General features: G+C 39.0%; 1 pseudogene; it reads left to right on the top strand.

Moving 5' to 3' along the window:
* Positions 1-16,281, top strand: part of LOC107712344 (uncharacterized) — a 42,347-nt pseudogene that overhangs the window by 11,714 nt on the left and 14,352 nt on the right.

Raw genomic sequence — 16,281 nt, forward strand, 5'->3', positions numbered from 1 at the left:
AAACGTCTCCAGGTTACGAATGTAACCAAGGTTCCCCGAGGGAATGAGAGGCTGCGTCTCAGTGCCATACTTCCGGCATCCCTGTGAGCGCTTGCTTCATTCCTAGAAGCTGACGCCGGTTCCACCGCACGTGCTTTTATAGCTTCCTGGTCGCAACGTCACCCGCCCATGACGTCTCGCCCATCTATTGGACTGATTGCATATGTGATTCAGAGCATGGTCACGCTGGGGGCGTTCCCAAAGCGTTTCCGACGCAGCGTCTCATTCCCTCTGGGAACCATGGTTACATTTGTAAATAATATCAAAATAATCAAATACAATTTTTAGAAGTAAAAAAAGAACAAATCAACGTATAATTTACAGTAAAAAACTGTAAACTGATATTCCCAGAATTCCCTGCGTGACACTCCACATTTGAAAGTATTTTGTTTAAATAATCATGTTTCTTAATAGTTTTGTCATGTTTATTATCAGTTATGTACATTTGGATTTATGTTACATCTTCTGTTGTTTAATTAATGTTTATTGCATTATTTAAGTGTCACGTTTTACCATGATGATGTTTAGTGTTTGCGTGAATGACTCTGTGTGCCTTCTAAATATTAGTTTATACTTCAGCTTGTGGAAAAGCTATTTGTGATTAATTGATTCTTCATATTGCTGTCTCTTTTACCACCTGCATTATTATGGTGGTTGTCAGTTTATTTTAAAGATACAAAGCAGATTTTAGTAGCAGTGTGCATTGTTGAATTTACTAGTTTACACTCAAATTTTCTTGTTCATAAATTACAGTTTTATACTGTAAAATTTACAGTTTGTTCTGTAAATATTCTTGCATTTTTTTCTGTATTTTTTTTTAATAAAATTATTCTGGCAACCACAGCTGCCAAAATTATTTTGTAAAAACTACAGATTTTTTTTTACAGTCTGTATATGTATATAAATTGTTAATTAATTGTTAATAAATAAATAAATATTGATTAATTCATTCACATTTCTGAAAAAAATCGACCTTCTGGCAACAAAAACAACACGCTGTGCGTCTCCAAGCGAGTGTAGGTAGGTTTTTTGAAGCCTCAGATTTTATGTTCTGCCTCTCTGAAAATGTTGGGTTATTTATTTATTTTTTTTCTTGTTTGCATAACAGTAATTTTAATTGCAATGACAATTTATTTAATATCCAACGGCTGTATTTTAACATTCCATCTATACATACACAAGCAGTATAGGTGACAGCTTCTCTGATTATAATTGGAGGGTTTGTGGGAGTGCAGATCACCATGCAGAAACTCAGCGGAGAACTGCAAGCTCAAAAAGCCATGTGAAATTGTTCAAGGGACCCCACTCTGCAGCTTCCTATATAGGCAATGATTATAATGGGAGCATTCAAGTCTGTTGTGTTTTGTCATTAGCAGTGTAAGTAGGGTGTCATTCTGCACACTCTGAATATGTTCAGGGCAGAGGTGTCAAAGACACGGCCGGTGCAATGATTATGGCCATGGAGGATAATTGTGTTGGGTTGCATACTGTAGTCTGAATCCTAAAGTGGAAGAATGTTTTTCACAATTACGCATCTTTCTCTTGAAGCTGAATAATAATAATGACAAATGGACAGGACAGGTACAATGAAGCAAAAGAGTATTTTAACAGGGAATGAACTACAATTCCAATAAGACGTGAATGATGCAATCAAAGAACACAAATAACACTATGTAAAGTCAGTGAACATGAAAATCTCAAAGAATTGATGCCACAAACAAGGCAATCGAGTGATTATTTCATCCTCAAAAGCACTTATGTCTTGTAAGCCCCATTATCATGTAAAAAAATGTTTTGCTAGGCAGACTGATAAAAAAGCTCTTACTCCCAGAAGTCATACAAAGCCAGCCTATCAAATTGTAGCTTGCCATATCAAGAAAATGATTTGCAGTTCTGTGCGCAATATGCATCACACAGACTGACTGTATTTTAGGTGGCATATAGAGTGTGAGGTCTAAAGTTTGAAAAAGTGGTCTGGAGGGAGTACAATTCATGTGAACACCACAGCAATTAGCAACTTGTATAAAAACAACCAATGGATGCTTATGGACTATTGATGTTGTATAATTAACGTTTACCTGCTCCATTATTTATTGGTCTATTATTGTTGTATAATCTTTTTCAAATGAACCCCTAATCATCACATAAAAATTCAGCAAACTGAATTTTACTTATTGCTAGTTATACAGACAAATAAAATGTATGCATTTCTTTTAATAAACAAACATTTACATTTTTATGGATGAGTTAAAATGGATGGTGAAGGAATAGCAGACGACAACTATCCAGCATACATGGGAACACCTTGAGAACTGTTTAACGGCATCACTGAATGCACCTCATTAAGTTGGTTCAGAAAATGAACAGAGTGTGCAGAGCTGTTTTTAGTTTAGCCACTTTTAGTCAATTTCCATATACTTCCATTTATGGTTTTACTTAGTTTGAGTGATTTCAATATTATTCTAAAAAGTGGACAACAGTGATTTTAAAGAATGAGTAGGTCTGTCTTAAATCAGGTAGCTACGACATCTGCTAGCAATCACAAACATAACACTTCTCCGTCAAGAGAGCAAGCTAACAATTGTTAATTGTCAGATTTAAAAATGTGAGCAGGAAAGGGCCGTCCCCAACTCCTACATTTATACACTGAATGGACCCTCTGTTTGTAGTGCATATACAACAGCTTGAAAGCAATCTGGGAGACCACATATTATCATTCTCAAATCATCAAGGGCAATGCTGAAGTCAGCAGAAGGTAAAACATTTCTTTTAAACTGACTCTCTTCTACCATTTTAGGATTTGGATGCACAGAACAAATGTGCTATGCAAACATTCTCTACTTATTCAAATGTTGTAGGAAATAAAGTGTCAAGCTCTTGTATGTCATCATTTTTAGGGTGGGAAACAAGTATACAATTTTGTCACTATTAGCAAGACACGTATTTCATCCCCAGGAGTGCTCTGTTTGCTAAATATATTGAATCCAGAGAAGGCATGACTGCAAAATGAAGTGGAATGAATGGCAGCAGTGTGATTTTGTAATCACAGCTCTTGATTCATGTTTCAGAGTGAAGACACTGTGATTTATAACTCTGAATGCTCCAATCAGACAATGTGACGATGAAACATTACTGCTTATCTGAATACAGCACTGGTTTTGATTCAATCATTTGTTGGTGCCAACACAAACTTGATGGCTCTTTGTTGTTTTCACTTGCTTCATGCTGTTCCTCTGTCTACTGAAATCACTTTAATAATATGTCTGTTTTGCAGGTCACCACTGTATTTGCAACCAAGCTAAAGTCTTTCACCTTTGTGCCGTTTCTAAAAAGACTACCTGTTGAGAACAGGGTCTGGAAAAAGGTACTTCAGACAAGCAGACCAAGCAAGGTGAGAAATACTCTTGAGACAGCTCAGTATGGTTCCTGTTATGTATGCCATACTGTGTCCCTCAAAAACACAAGAGGAAAAACATCACACTACAAGGAACAGGTTATCACTGTGTGCTGTTCCAAACCCATTTGCTGTTATTTTTTACATGGAACATGAATGTTTTGAATTTTTTTAAAGAATCTTTACGCAGCTCTTGCCATACAATGACAGTTCATAGTGACCAAGCTTAGGAATAGCATTATAGAAGTATTATAAAATCAGACTATATGACTTATGTGCTATATTTCAAGTCTTCTCAAGTCATACGGTAGCTTTTTGTGAAGAACAGACCCAAATTTCAATGTTATTATTTGCTAAACATTTTACCTCCACTGAAGTTCTCAAATGTAATTCGCATTCAGATTAAAAAACTGCTTTCTTTTTTATGTGTTACAGTAATATTTCATAAAAAATATTCTTTGATCTAAATAACAGCATGTGGGTTTGGAACAATATGGTGAGGTTGAGCACATAATACCAGAATTTTCATATTTGGGAGAACTATTCCTTTAAGGCGCAAATATTGCACAAATCTGATAGAAGGAGTGAGACTTCAGTGATTAAGGGTCAAGTTCTACCCAGAGTCCCATAGCAGAGGATGACCTACGTGTGTGTGTGTGTGTGTGTGTGTGTGCGTGAGTGAATATGAAAATGTGAAAGGCATTTGCTGAAGGGCTTACACAATCAGGGTGGGTCATGTGTACTTTCATGTGAGCAATACATGAGGGACATGGACTTCTGGAAAAAAAGATGTACAAGCTGGAACGGGAAACACACGCACATATAAATGCATTCAGTAACTCTCTTATATCGTCAAGATGTTCAGGTGCTAGAAATAGCCTGCTTTGGGACAGCTGCTGTTTCTGATTCGGTGTCGCTTAGTAACATTTCCTGTTCCAATGTCAGACTTCACAAGAGCCAGGGGACATTAAAAAGAGCATGGCGGAAGAGGGAGTCTACAAAGCAGAGGTTGTTTACGTCCAAGACCCTGAAGAGCGCCAGCTTGAAGAAACGCTCAAGAACACCACTCAAAGTGAGGTGAGTATTTTGGTACATTCTGTCCCAGGGCAAACACAAGCTCCTGATGAAACATTGTTCTGTAATTCCTTACCGAACCTTCTTTAAAAATTTAGATTGACCGGGACGTTATTGAAGCAATGAATTTTAAAGTAGTACAGTAATTTAGAGATGTAGTACTGTTTGTAGAGTACAATATAATTATTTGAGTTGCTTTGGGATGACTTATTATTATCTTTTAATGTCTTTAGACATGATTTTCAATATGCTGGTCATACGCGGCTGTTTTCTGTGCTGATCAGAGGTACTTGGAGTTTCCGGTTAATTAAAAACACACATTAGTGCGCCTACGCAGTAGATCAAGTTCTGACCGAGTGATTGATGGAGAGGAATTTTTATTGTGTCTAATTAATCTGTGCCACTAATGTCTAACAGAAGCTTAAAGATAATTTCAGACTCCTCCTACCAATGGCATGCCAAAATGGGTCGCTTAAACATAAAGATTATCATTCCATTTGGAGCTGGAATTATAAACTTGACATTTAAGAATGGTTTTCAAAAGCACAATTGAACCCACTTGTCTGCAATTCACATTGGTCAGTGGGTGCCTATATCACAGTGTATTGCAACAAAAGTTACAATTTTTGGTTGCATGGCAAAGCATCACTTGCAGCTGGGAAATGCTTCTGATGCAGCAGAAACTTTAATGTGTAGATAGCCTTTCAATATCGAGTAGATACACTAATAAACTCCATGTGGTCTTTATGCTTTGTACAATTCGCAGTGAACAATGATTAGACATCATTGCAATCATTACTCAAATTAAGTCTGTTTAAGGTTCTTTAATTTTCTTTCTTTCTCAGATTCAGTCAACTGACAATTTAACCCTCAAACCACTCACCAAGCTAGCTGGTCCTCACACAGAATTTGGTAGCAAACCTCCCGAGCCTAGCCCTGCCACCATGGAAACCACTGATAACAAATACCCTGGCATTTCTCAGCTAGGCTTTCACAACACTTCAGAGGCTGCTGAGGTCAGCTCAGGTCTGTTTTTAAATAGCTCATCCCAGAGAGGGGAGGCCCTTAGCCCTGCCAGCTCCATGGATTTTTGTACTTCCCCTGCTTCTTCTAAGGAGTCTATTTTCTCCGAGGGCTGGGACAAAGAGAGGAGCTGGTCAGCGCTCCACATGTTCTCACGGGATGGTTCTCCTGGCCTCCTTAGTGGCACAGTTTCCCCGTGTTCTTCCATAAGATCAGGGGCCTTCACACCCTCTGTGGTGAGAATCAAGCGGTACTCCTTGGCTCCAGGCTCCAGTCTGCTGCAGATGTCGTCTGCTTGCGGGACACCCTGCTGTGACAGTCGGGCAAGCTCACCCTGTCCTCTTACGCCCCGTGCCCGGCACAAACCCCCTCCAACCCAGCTCTCCCTGTTAACGGCCATTCTCAGGAAAGGTTGTCTGCCTGTCCTGTCCTCTGCTTTTCAAAGACCTTACACACCCTGCTGGCCCATCAGTCCAGTTAACATGTCCTCTTGTTCAGCATGCTCAGCTGCCTCTTCTGTTGCACCTATGAATGTGTCCAAAGCAAAGTCTTGTTCCTCCATAGATAGACCCTGTACTGAGTCTTGCCAGGTTTCAAAGACACAACTACGGAAACCAGACCATAGTTCTCTTTCAGTATCATCAGTGGTCAAGACCCAATGAAACCCCACTAATGAAACCACAAGAAAGACTTGAATCATATCAACATTTCACGAGTACTAGCATCGTCTTACCAACAAAACACAGCCTTTCACCAAGCTCTCATACAGTTCAGACTGCCAATGCTCATCTGTCTGAATCAGGTCACAAAGGAAATCGTTTACTGACAGTTCCTAGCTCTCTTTTGTGTAGCTCCATATCTCAAATGAACTCCTCATCTGCTAAATCAAGCTCTCTGTCTTGCTCCAGCACCGAGAGCCAGAAAAATCCATCAGTGTCAGGGGATCGCCATGCATCTATAGAACCAAACAAATCTTTAGCATCTTTAATACAGAACGATGAAACAAAATCCTATGATAGGTCAGAAAAATATTCACCGGCATTAAAACAGGGTCAGAAATCATCTGATCTCTCCAATGAACCATATGTGAAAGATAGAGGAAGTTCATCTGACAATTTAGACTCCTCGGTAACACAATCTGCACAAAATTCATGTAAATCTTCCTCCTTTCCTACTCTGAAACACACAATTGAATCGCACAGTAATTCCATATCTCCTGTTTTAAGTCACAAGGAGAAACAAAGTACTCTTTTCCAAAATGGCCGCAAAAATGATGTCAAAAGAGTGCACCTATCATCCCCAGCTTTTAGACTGTCTCCCTGTACCAGACCCGTGGGTCTCACCCGCCTGTCCTACACACCTCCAGTCTCTCCTGCTTGTCCCCCAGTCTACCCAAACTCCCGCTCCTCCACCCCAGATCGCTGCACCCTCTCGCCCTCCCCAGCGGTCCCAAGCCGTCAGCTCTCCCCCTCCCCCTCATACTCCTTCTGTTCATCACCTTCTCCATCCCTATGGGGCAGCACACCAGACTGCGCAGATGGGGACTGTAAAAATAGAAAGGTACAGTGCATGCCCTTTCGCCGTTACCTGCACGCAACTTGCATGCTCTACTGCTAAACATTGGCATTCCTTCAATGAGTGACATGCATTCCCAATCACAGCCTCCCACATTGCTGGGAAACATGATATGCATCATACTCGTGCAAGAACAGCAAATATTTGGCAAAGGGCATGTTTTGCATTTTGCATGTTTTGTGTTTGCTTGTGATCTTGGTTTAGGCAATATGTGCATGATTTACCGCAGAAGATATATTTGCACAGCTGTCTGTTGGCAGAATTGCAGAAGTTATTTCCACATAACATACAGACTGAGATATGGTGAACTGATGGTGTGTCAGTTGATGGCAGTCACAGGCATGCATTGAAAAAAGTGAAACAACCATATCATTTATTTAAAGTGCATTTTTATATTGGTTTATATTCAAAATGGAATCGAAAATCATGGTTTCAGGTTTTGTTCAGGTTCTCTAAAAGCAAATAACACTCCCCATAGAAAATATTAAAAGAAACAATTTTGTTTAAATAGTATTTTTGCTTGACACTAGAGCAGAACACATACTGGTTAGTTTTATTAAATGCAGAAATTATTGTGGAATTTATGAATTTTGGCTGTAAAAAATTAGAGGTTTCTTTTTAAGTTGTTTTAAAGTGATTGTTTTTGTGGGTACATTGGATTTTTAAATTCATTCATTCATTCATTCATTTTTTCCCATTGGGTTTTAATAATGAGAAATGAATGTTCAAAAAACGGTCATATCACTGTTTTTCGAATCTTATTGTGATATGAATGTTTTTCAAATTAATCATGGTGCCCATCTTTAGGGCATAGCACAATTGTAAATTGTTTAATTGTGCTTTTGATTTTCTGTGACTTCTAAATCATTCGTTCCTAATATAGACATACAAGATCAAATCCACCTACAAGGCACTTGCTGCTATTCCCACAAATACTCTGCTCCTGGAACAGCAGGTGAGCTGCTTTATCAAATTGCTCTAAATGAAACCTATTATTTAGTGTTAATAATTGGATCTCATTCACTGTCAGTATAAGTCATTATATGGCTGTAGTTTTTTTGGATTCCATGCAATTGCATAGTTGTTAGTGAGGGTCATTGGATACAAATGGATGAAGGTGAAACTGAATCATTGATTTTTTTTTTTCTCTGTTGATGTACAGCAGAATGGAATTGTTCATAAGTGGTCAAAAGTAATCTTAACAGAGCGAGCAGAATGACTCATCCAGATTGCATACCTCATGAAACATTATAGTAGAGGTTAAAATGTACTGGACAGGAGATAATCGGTATAAGATGAGAACACACTCACACCTTTGGGATTTAGCAGCTTTAAGAACCCCTTTATACCTACCCACTTGTTAAGGTCAAAACTTCATATATTCTATCATTAGAAGATTAATGCGTCATCTACAACTCTTAATTTTCTCCCTGCTGAAGGCTATAGATGAAGAGGTCAACAAGAAAGAGGCTTCACTCGACCCTGCGCACAACTATTCTTGGGAGGACCCACATGCAGAGGTAGAACGATACCCGATGTGACAGAATAGATTGCAGTGACTGGTAGAACCTGCAGAGATTTTACTATATTGTGGTATAGTTTGCATGGCATATTATATTACAAATTTCTCAAATATCATTGTTGTATTTAAACCTTTTTAAACCTTTGGTTTTAACTCGAGTGTTACATTAAATGTAGTAGCTATTCAAGCTACTCCAGCTCTACCATGTAAGGAGGGTCAAAGCACTCTCAGGGTGGGCCAGACAGTTGAGGCAGTGATTGACAATGCGAGCCTAATAACTTATATTTTAATTTACATCCATTGCTGTCCACTTAAACAGATTGAGTAAGCAAATGAGATGAAGTAGCATTAATTTGTGAAGTATTTAATGTTCTGGATTATCCCAAACTAGGCATTACTGTGAAGTGTTCTTCTCTCTGTGCAGATGTGCTCTCCTGCGCAGCTGCGTCAGCAGACTGCAGAACTGTATGCAACCATTGATGAAGTCCTCGAGGACTCGATCCAAAGAGTGAGCTGTCACCAAAACACACTCTGCTCAAAGCTGACCTAAACAATAATCCATTTATGTACCAATTTTCATGTTTTAATCCATTTTTTCCAGTGTCAATCAGAGCATGTGAACAAAGCCAATGTGAAGTCTTTGGCAGCAGAGGCATCAAGGGTATGTAACTGACACTGGGGGTGGACTGGGGGATGATTGACACTGGGAATTATCTCATCTTCATTTTGATTAGTCACAATGGCATTACATTCAGTCAGAACATAAAATATAGTGCTTTTCTAGGAATAAAATATTTCTTGTTTGTGTGTATAACAGTGTAACTGTCTTCACCCAGACTAAAACATTGCCATGACTGAACTATGAAATCTATTTTCTCACCCTGGAGAAAAAGAAAAAAGAAGAATAAATAAATCAATAGAATAGATTGTCATATAGATTTTTATTTTGTAAGAGCTACAATTTCCTGATTATTTTCAAAGAAGACCTCTGTTAGCAAAATGAAGAATTCAGTCCTCCACTCTGATCAATCTGAGCCCTGCTGTTCAAACCCAGCTTGCCATTTTGATTATGTACTTGCTTTGAAACATGTGCTTTTTCAGCTGCTGAGAGCTTTCTTAACTCATTCTTTTATCTTTATTCTGAACTTCTGAAGTCACAGACGTCATCACCATCTCCAAAAATATTGGGACGGGAAACAAGATATGTACGTTTTCTCATTCATCTTTGATCTCTCTACATATTTTGTATCATACTGAGAAGGCAAATCTAAGAAATTAATTCATTATAAAATCTAACAGAGCATTAGTTCTGGAAATATGCTTATTTTGCAGTATTTCATGTTGAAATGCCATCTCAATGCTCTAGAAATATTTTGCTAACACTTTGAAAACACGTAAATTTTTTCAGAGCCAATTCTATTAGTCAAACTATTTTTGTATGCCAGTGAATATAAGCATGCAAGCCAATCTAGAGCCCAGATCTGACATTTTACACCTAGATTTTAGACAGAAGTATAGAAAACTGATTGCACAGTCTTTGATGTCAACAAGAAATTATACGGAAAGCATTTTCTCCTTTTTATTTTGCAATATTTATTATGCACAATTATATGGTTGCATCAACCCACCAGTCTAGAAATTTCAGTAACACTCAAAACCTTCTGTAGCCTTCAGATTCAATCCCATTATCCAACCTACAGCATATGCTCTAGCACTGCACTAGAATTATAATTCAATTATAAATTGGGCGCTTTTACTATTGCTAGGATCTTCCAGTTGTCATGGTGTGGTGCAGGAGTGAATGCACGAAGCAGAAGAATAAGGAGAAACAGTCTTTAATAACCCACATGGGGTAATCCATCACAGGAGGGTAATGCAAACACGTATCCATAGACGAGACCGGACAAACAAACACTGAACAGAATGCAACTTATATGGGGAACGTAAATGAGGATAATGATTAGACACACCTGAACATAATGACACAATCAACAGGAGACAGAAACTAGGTCACACAGAGCACATGGAGAATGAAAAACACAACAAAACGTCCGTAACTGTGACATTTCGCCCCCCCTCCCGGAAGGCGCGACTACGTGCTGTAGAGAAAAAGGGATGGGACGGAGGGGGACTACGGAGGAGGACAAAGGAATGGATGTGGGATGGAAAAAGGTGATTAGAGAAGGTTCAGGAGGTGGCCGGATAACCGGGAGGAGGACGAACAACAGAGTTCAGGGTGGTGATGACGGAGGGAGGAGCCAAGGTGACAACAGAAGGGAACCAGAGCAGGAGGAGGAGCCAGATGGGACCCAGGCCACAGCCATGATGGCGGCCCACGGTGGAGCCGACGGAGGGAGGATCCATGGTGGAGGAAGGGCTGACGACTCCAGGGGGCTGACTGACGATGGCGGAGCAGGTGGTGGAGGAGCCCGAGGCAGAGACAGAGAGCCGATGAGCCAGGGCGACACCAAGGATCCGGAGGGCCATGGTGGAGCAGATGGCGCCGGCGACCGAGGCGGAGGCGAGGATCCGGAGCGACTGAGGACCAAGGTGGAGCCGGAGGTAAGGAGGAGCCTGACAGAGCCAGAGGGACGGAGGGACGAGGTGGAGCCGTAGGAGTGAAGTCCCGAGGCGGCGGATGGTTGACGACTGACAAAGGCGGAGCCGGAGGGACGAGGGAGCCCGGTGGAGCTGGTGGACTGACGGGCCACGGTGGAGACGAGGGAGCTAGGAGCCATGGTTGAGCCGCTGGGTCGAAGGGCCGAGGTGGAGTCCGGGACTCAGAGGCTGGAGGCGGAGATAAGGGATCCTCCAGCCACGATGCCGATGGAGACTGGCAGACCCGCGGCGAATCCAGCGCACAGATGGCGTTAATGGATTAGACACACCTGAACATAATGACACAATAAACAGGAGACAGAAACTAGGTCACACAGAGCACATGGGGAATAAAAAAACGCAACAAAACTGTGACACCAGCCATGTTTAATTCTTGTTTTTACAATAAGGCTACATAAGGTGGCTTGTGTGAGGTTGCAGGTTTTCTGACCTTTACTGAGGTATTCACTTTATAATAATGGTATTTTACAGCATGTTTACATTCTGAGAGCAGAATTTCATCTCGCCTGGACAATTGGAGCAAATTTTCTTGTCATACACAAATTACAGGATTTTGAAGAGTCAGTTTGTTCCTGTTGTTCCACAGGTTTTGGCAACAGGATGATTTGATGGAATATTACAAACTTGATTACAGACATAGAGGAGTCCATAGCTGAATAATATGATATGAAATCAATAATAATATTCACTTCAAATAATATTATAACAATTAAGAAGATATTGTGGAAGCACTTGTTTCAAAATTATTTCATTCATATCCAGAGTGTTCCTAAGCTTAATCAACAATCTATATCATGTCAAAAGTAAAATAATGTTGAATATACACATTTTTATTTATTTTGTCCCCCTAGGCAAGCTCTCCTTTTCAACCCTCTGTAACTACTGAAAAGTCACTGGTAAGCAGTTGTTTTTTTATTTAAATGAATTTGAGCTTCATATTTATTTGCATTGAAAATAAACCACCGTATATGCTACATTACATCATTCAGTAGACATGGAGTGATGATTCTGTAAAAGTATTGGGGAATAATGAAGATATTGGCTCTGTTCCTGATGAGCTGCCTGAGTAGGTAACATTTGAAGTGTCATGCACTTCTGACATAAAGGCTGATCTAGACAGAATAAATGCAGCACAATTACTCTACGATACCTGCTGTGGCCAAATCCTAAGGCAGCATGTATTCTTCATGGAAAAAGTGAAAGAAAAAAATCAAGATGCAGTATGAAACAGGGAATGTTTGTTATAAATATAATAAATTCAGTATCCAAAAATATCTATAAAATAGTTACATCTAATTAAAGTTTTTTTTCCAATTGTTTGTACATGCATTTGCTGAATCTTTGGCCCATTGCCTCAAAACACTATCACAACACAAACACAACATGCAAGAAACAACTCTGCAAATCTCTAGCAAAAGCAAACACTGCATTTTATCTCTTTCCAAAATGTTTTTTGCACCAAAAATGTCACACAGACTCATCATATGAAAAGCTCTGTTTACCACTCAACAACACACTGATGTGTTCAACACAAAACACTACTAGGCCTATAGATCAGTAGGTTTATGCCTTTTGCATTATGTATGTTCACTTCCATGTAGTCTTTTTCAATTGCTAACATGCATTGATCAATACTGAAGCCACTTTATTTCAAAAATCTTCATACAGTCTGCATTACAAACATGAATCTTGACCAAACAGTTCATTTCACTTCCAAAACTTGCTCAAACTACCAAAACACTCCATACATATAAGCCTGTTGTTCACCCATAACACTGGCAACAATTCTCTCTCAGAAAGCACACATACTCTAGAAAATGCTGGATTATTTTTTCTACCCAGCTACTGGGTTGAGCCTGTTGGGTTGTTTTTTTCCAGTGCTGGGTAGTTTTTGTGTTACCCAGCCGTTGGGTTAGTGGTTGGGTCAATCTCACTGACCGCTGAAACTATACACCCCTCCCGCTCCGTCCGGCGAAACAACCCAGTGCAGGGTTACTTCAAACCAGCTGTTGGGTTACAGTCAGAGAGAGCGATTCTCTGTGGTGCACATCTTCCGTGAAATAAAGGTTTGTATACGTTTTATTCCATCTATAAAGTCTTTACTGTGCTGTAAATGATATTATTTTACACAACGCAACATACAGGGATGAGAGGTCAGTCAGCTAAATGCGTCAGCAGCGGTCATTTCGCATGACGGAAATGCCTTTTGCCTTGCATAACATAAACTGATTTTATTCGTTATAATACTGAATTTAATTTATTTTTATGTTAAAATATGTTCTCTAATCTCAGTACTGTTTGTTTATGGGCAGGTTATGAAGTCATTCACGGCAACTTTCATTTACGATAAAAATGAAAATAAATAACAAAGATGTAGCGTCTGGACCAATCAGACACCATTTTTCATTTGATTTAACAAATCAATTATTCATTAGATTAACAAACGTTCACAGACCCCTCACCCTTGACCAAACAGTTCATTTCACTTCCAAAACTTGCTCAAACTACCAAAACACTCCATACATATAAGCCTGTTGTTCACCCATAACACTGGCAACAATTCTCTCTCAGAAAGCACACATACTCTAGAAAATGCTGGATTATTTTTTCTACCCAGCTACTGGGTTGAGCCTGTTGGGTTGTTTTTTTCCAGTGCTGGGTAGTTTTTGTGTTACCCAGCCGTTGGGTTAGTGGTTGGGTCAATCTCACTGACCGCTGAAACTATACACCCCTCCCGCTCCGTCCGGCGAAACAACCCAGTGCAGGGTTACTTCAAACCAGCTGTTGGGTTACAGTCAGAGAGAGCGATTCTCTGTGGTGCACATCTTCCGTGAAATAAAGGTTTGTATACGTTTTATTCCATCTATAAAGTCTTTACTGTGCTGTAAATGATATTATTTTACACAACGCAACATACAGGGATGAGAGGTCAGTCAGCTAAATGCGTCAGCAGCGGTCATTTCGCATGACGGAAATGCCTTTTGCCTTGCATAACATAAACTGATTTTATTCGTTATAATACTGAATTTAATTTATTTTTATGTTAAAATATGTTCTCTAATCTCAGTACTGTTTGTTTATGGGCAGGTTATGAAGTCATTCACGGCAACTTTCATTTACGAGTGAAACGCCAGGCGGTGGTCTGGTTCGCAATTCCCCCGCCGAACAGCAGCCCATCACCGGCTCAGATTCCGGCGGCACGAGAATCAGCACTATTGTGGTTAAAAGGGATAACAGAGAACGGTTAAATACACTTTAATTAAAAAGTTACTTTAAATTTTTTTTAAAGATGCTTCTTAAACAAGTGTAAATTTATGTAATATTGTATGTAAATGTATGTAAACCAGCAATATAGTAATTTTTACACAATAGTTGAGTTAATAATAAAACAACCCAGCATGTTGGTTAAAAACATTTAACCCAACCAGCTGGGTCAAAATAACCCAGCATGTGTTCTGTACAATATTTACCCAGCGCTGGGTTGCCAAATAAGCCAGCAATGGTTGATTTTAACCCAGCATTTTTTAGAGTGTAAACACTCATAGCACACTGCCCTAAAAAAACACTTAACAGCACGGATAATTATGGTAAATGATGAACTTCTATCTTTGAAGTTTAAATGATTTTTCACATAAATCTGTATGTCATATAATATGAACATAGAATATGAATAACACCATTTCTTTTATTGATTTTACTATAGACATGTAATGAAAATGAATCAGATTAATGCTGTTTGTTGTTTTCTATATCTTCTTTGCATATAGTAATTTACTTGTTAAAAAAACTATGAATTTGGACATGCTACTCTAATTATCATAATGAACTTCGTCTGGAGCATCTGGATGCCACTCTTCCCTCTGTCTCTGAGTTTATCGGCGTGATCATTACTATTTCATTTTATTGTAAATATTCTGCTAAGATTTTCTCTAAAGTTCATGTAATTACTGCAGAAATGCAGTAATGCATCATTCATCATTAATTTTTTTACAGTTTTGAAAGCAATGTGTTCACTTTAAAAATGTGCTGCAAATATACAGTACAGTGTTTTATAAGTGATTGAATGACAAGGGTTCATGGATATTGATGATAATGATAATGATTCACATTTTGGCTCACAGGCTTCTGTATTGCTGAATGTATGAATTGCTTTAATAACATGGCTTCAGCCTTGACCAATGCATGGTAGCAAAAAAAACAAACAAACAAAAAACAATACATACAATTACAAAAAACACCTGTAGGACAGATTTAAATTAAAGCTGCTTTGAAATCTACAACATGTCCTTAAACTAAGTTGGGGCGTTTTGTAAATTGAATCTGTGATTTGTTAATTTGTTAAGTTCTTAACCTTTATTTAACTGACCAAACTACAAAGAAAAGATTTCCAATTCGTTTTTTAATTTAATATTAAAAACAGAAAAATAAGAAAACGGTGCTTTAAAAAAAAACAAAAAAAACCAAGAATTATGCTTGATTTTTCGTTTTCACGTTCAGGGCTAGAAAATGAAGAAACGGCTTGAATATTCGATCTCTGCATGTGGGCGGGAATGAAACGCCCTTTTCTGCTGATTGGTCAACCAAACTTTAAACCATGCCGTCATCAGTTTTTCCGCAGTTCTGCACAACAGAATAACAGTCCTTCGCTGCTACATTTGTGTGGATTCTTAACGTGTTTATTGCAACTATATTTCATCACGTTCTCATCAAACAACCAGACTAATGAATGGCTAACGAATAGCCCATACTAGGGCAGAGTCTAGACAGTAGGTATGTGCATCTCCATAATGAGGCCGATGCGATACGCATCTCAGTGCATAGCCAACGATACAAAACATTAAAGATGCATATGAAGCAGCTACCGATGCGATGCGATACGATTCACCCCTATTACGATGCAGTGCAATCCGATTTCAATTGAATTCGAATTAACACAATGCGATTAGATGCAATGGAAAAAATTTGATCACTTCTAATGCCTTGAGGCCTGTTTCATAAAACAAGTTTACCAAATAAGCCAGGCTTATTTCAGTTA

The sequence above is a fragment of the Sinocyclocheilus rhinocerous genome, unplaced genomic scaffold (genome assembly GCF_001515625.1).
Source record: "Sinocyclocheilus rhinocerous isolate Xijiao unplaced genomic scaffold, SAMN03320098_v1.1 scaffold358, whole genome shotgun sequence".
Classification (NCBI taxonomy): Eukaryota; Metazoa; Chordata; class Actinopteri; order Cypriniformes; family Cyprinidae; genus Sinocyclocheilus; species Sinocyclocheilus rhinocerous.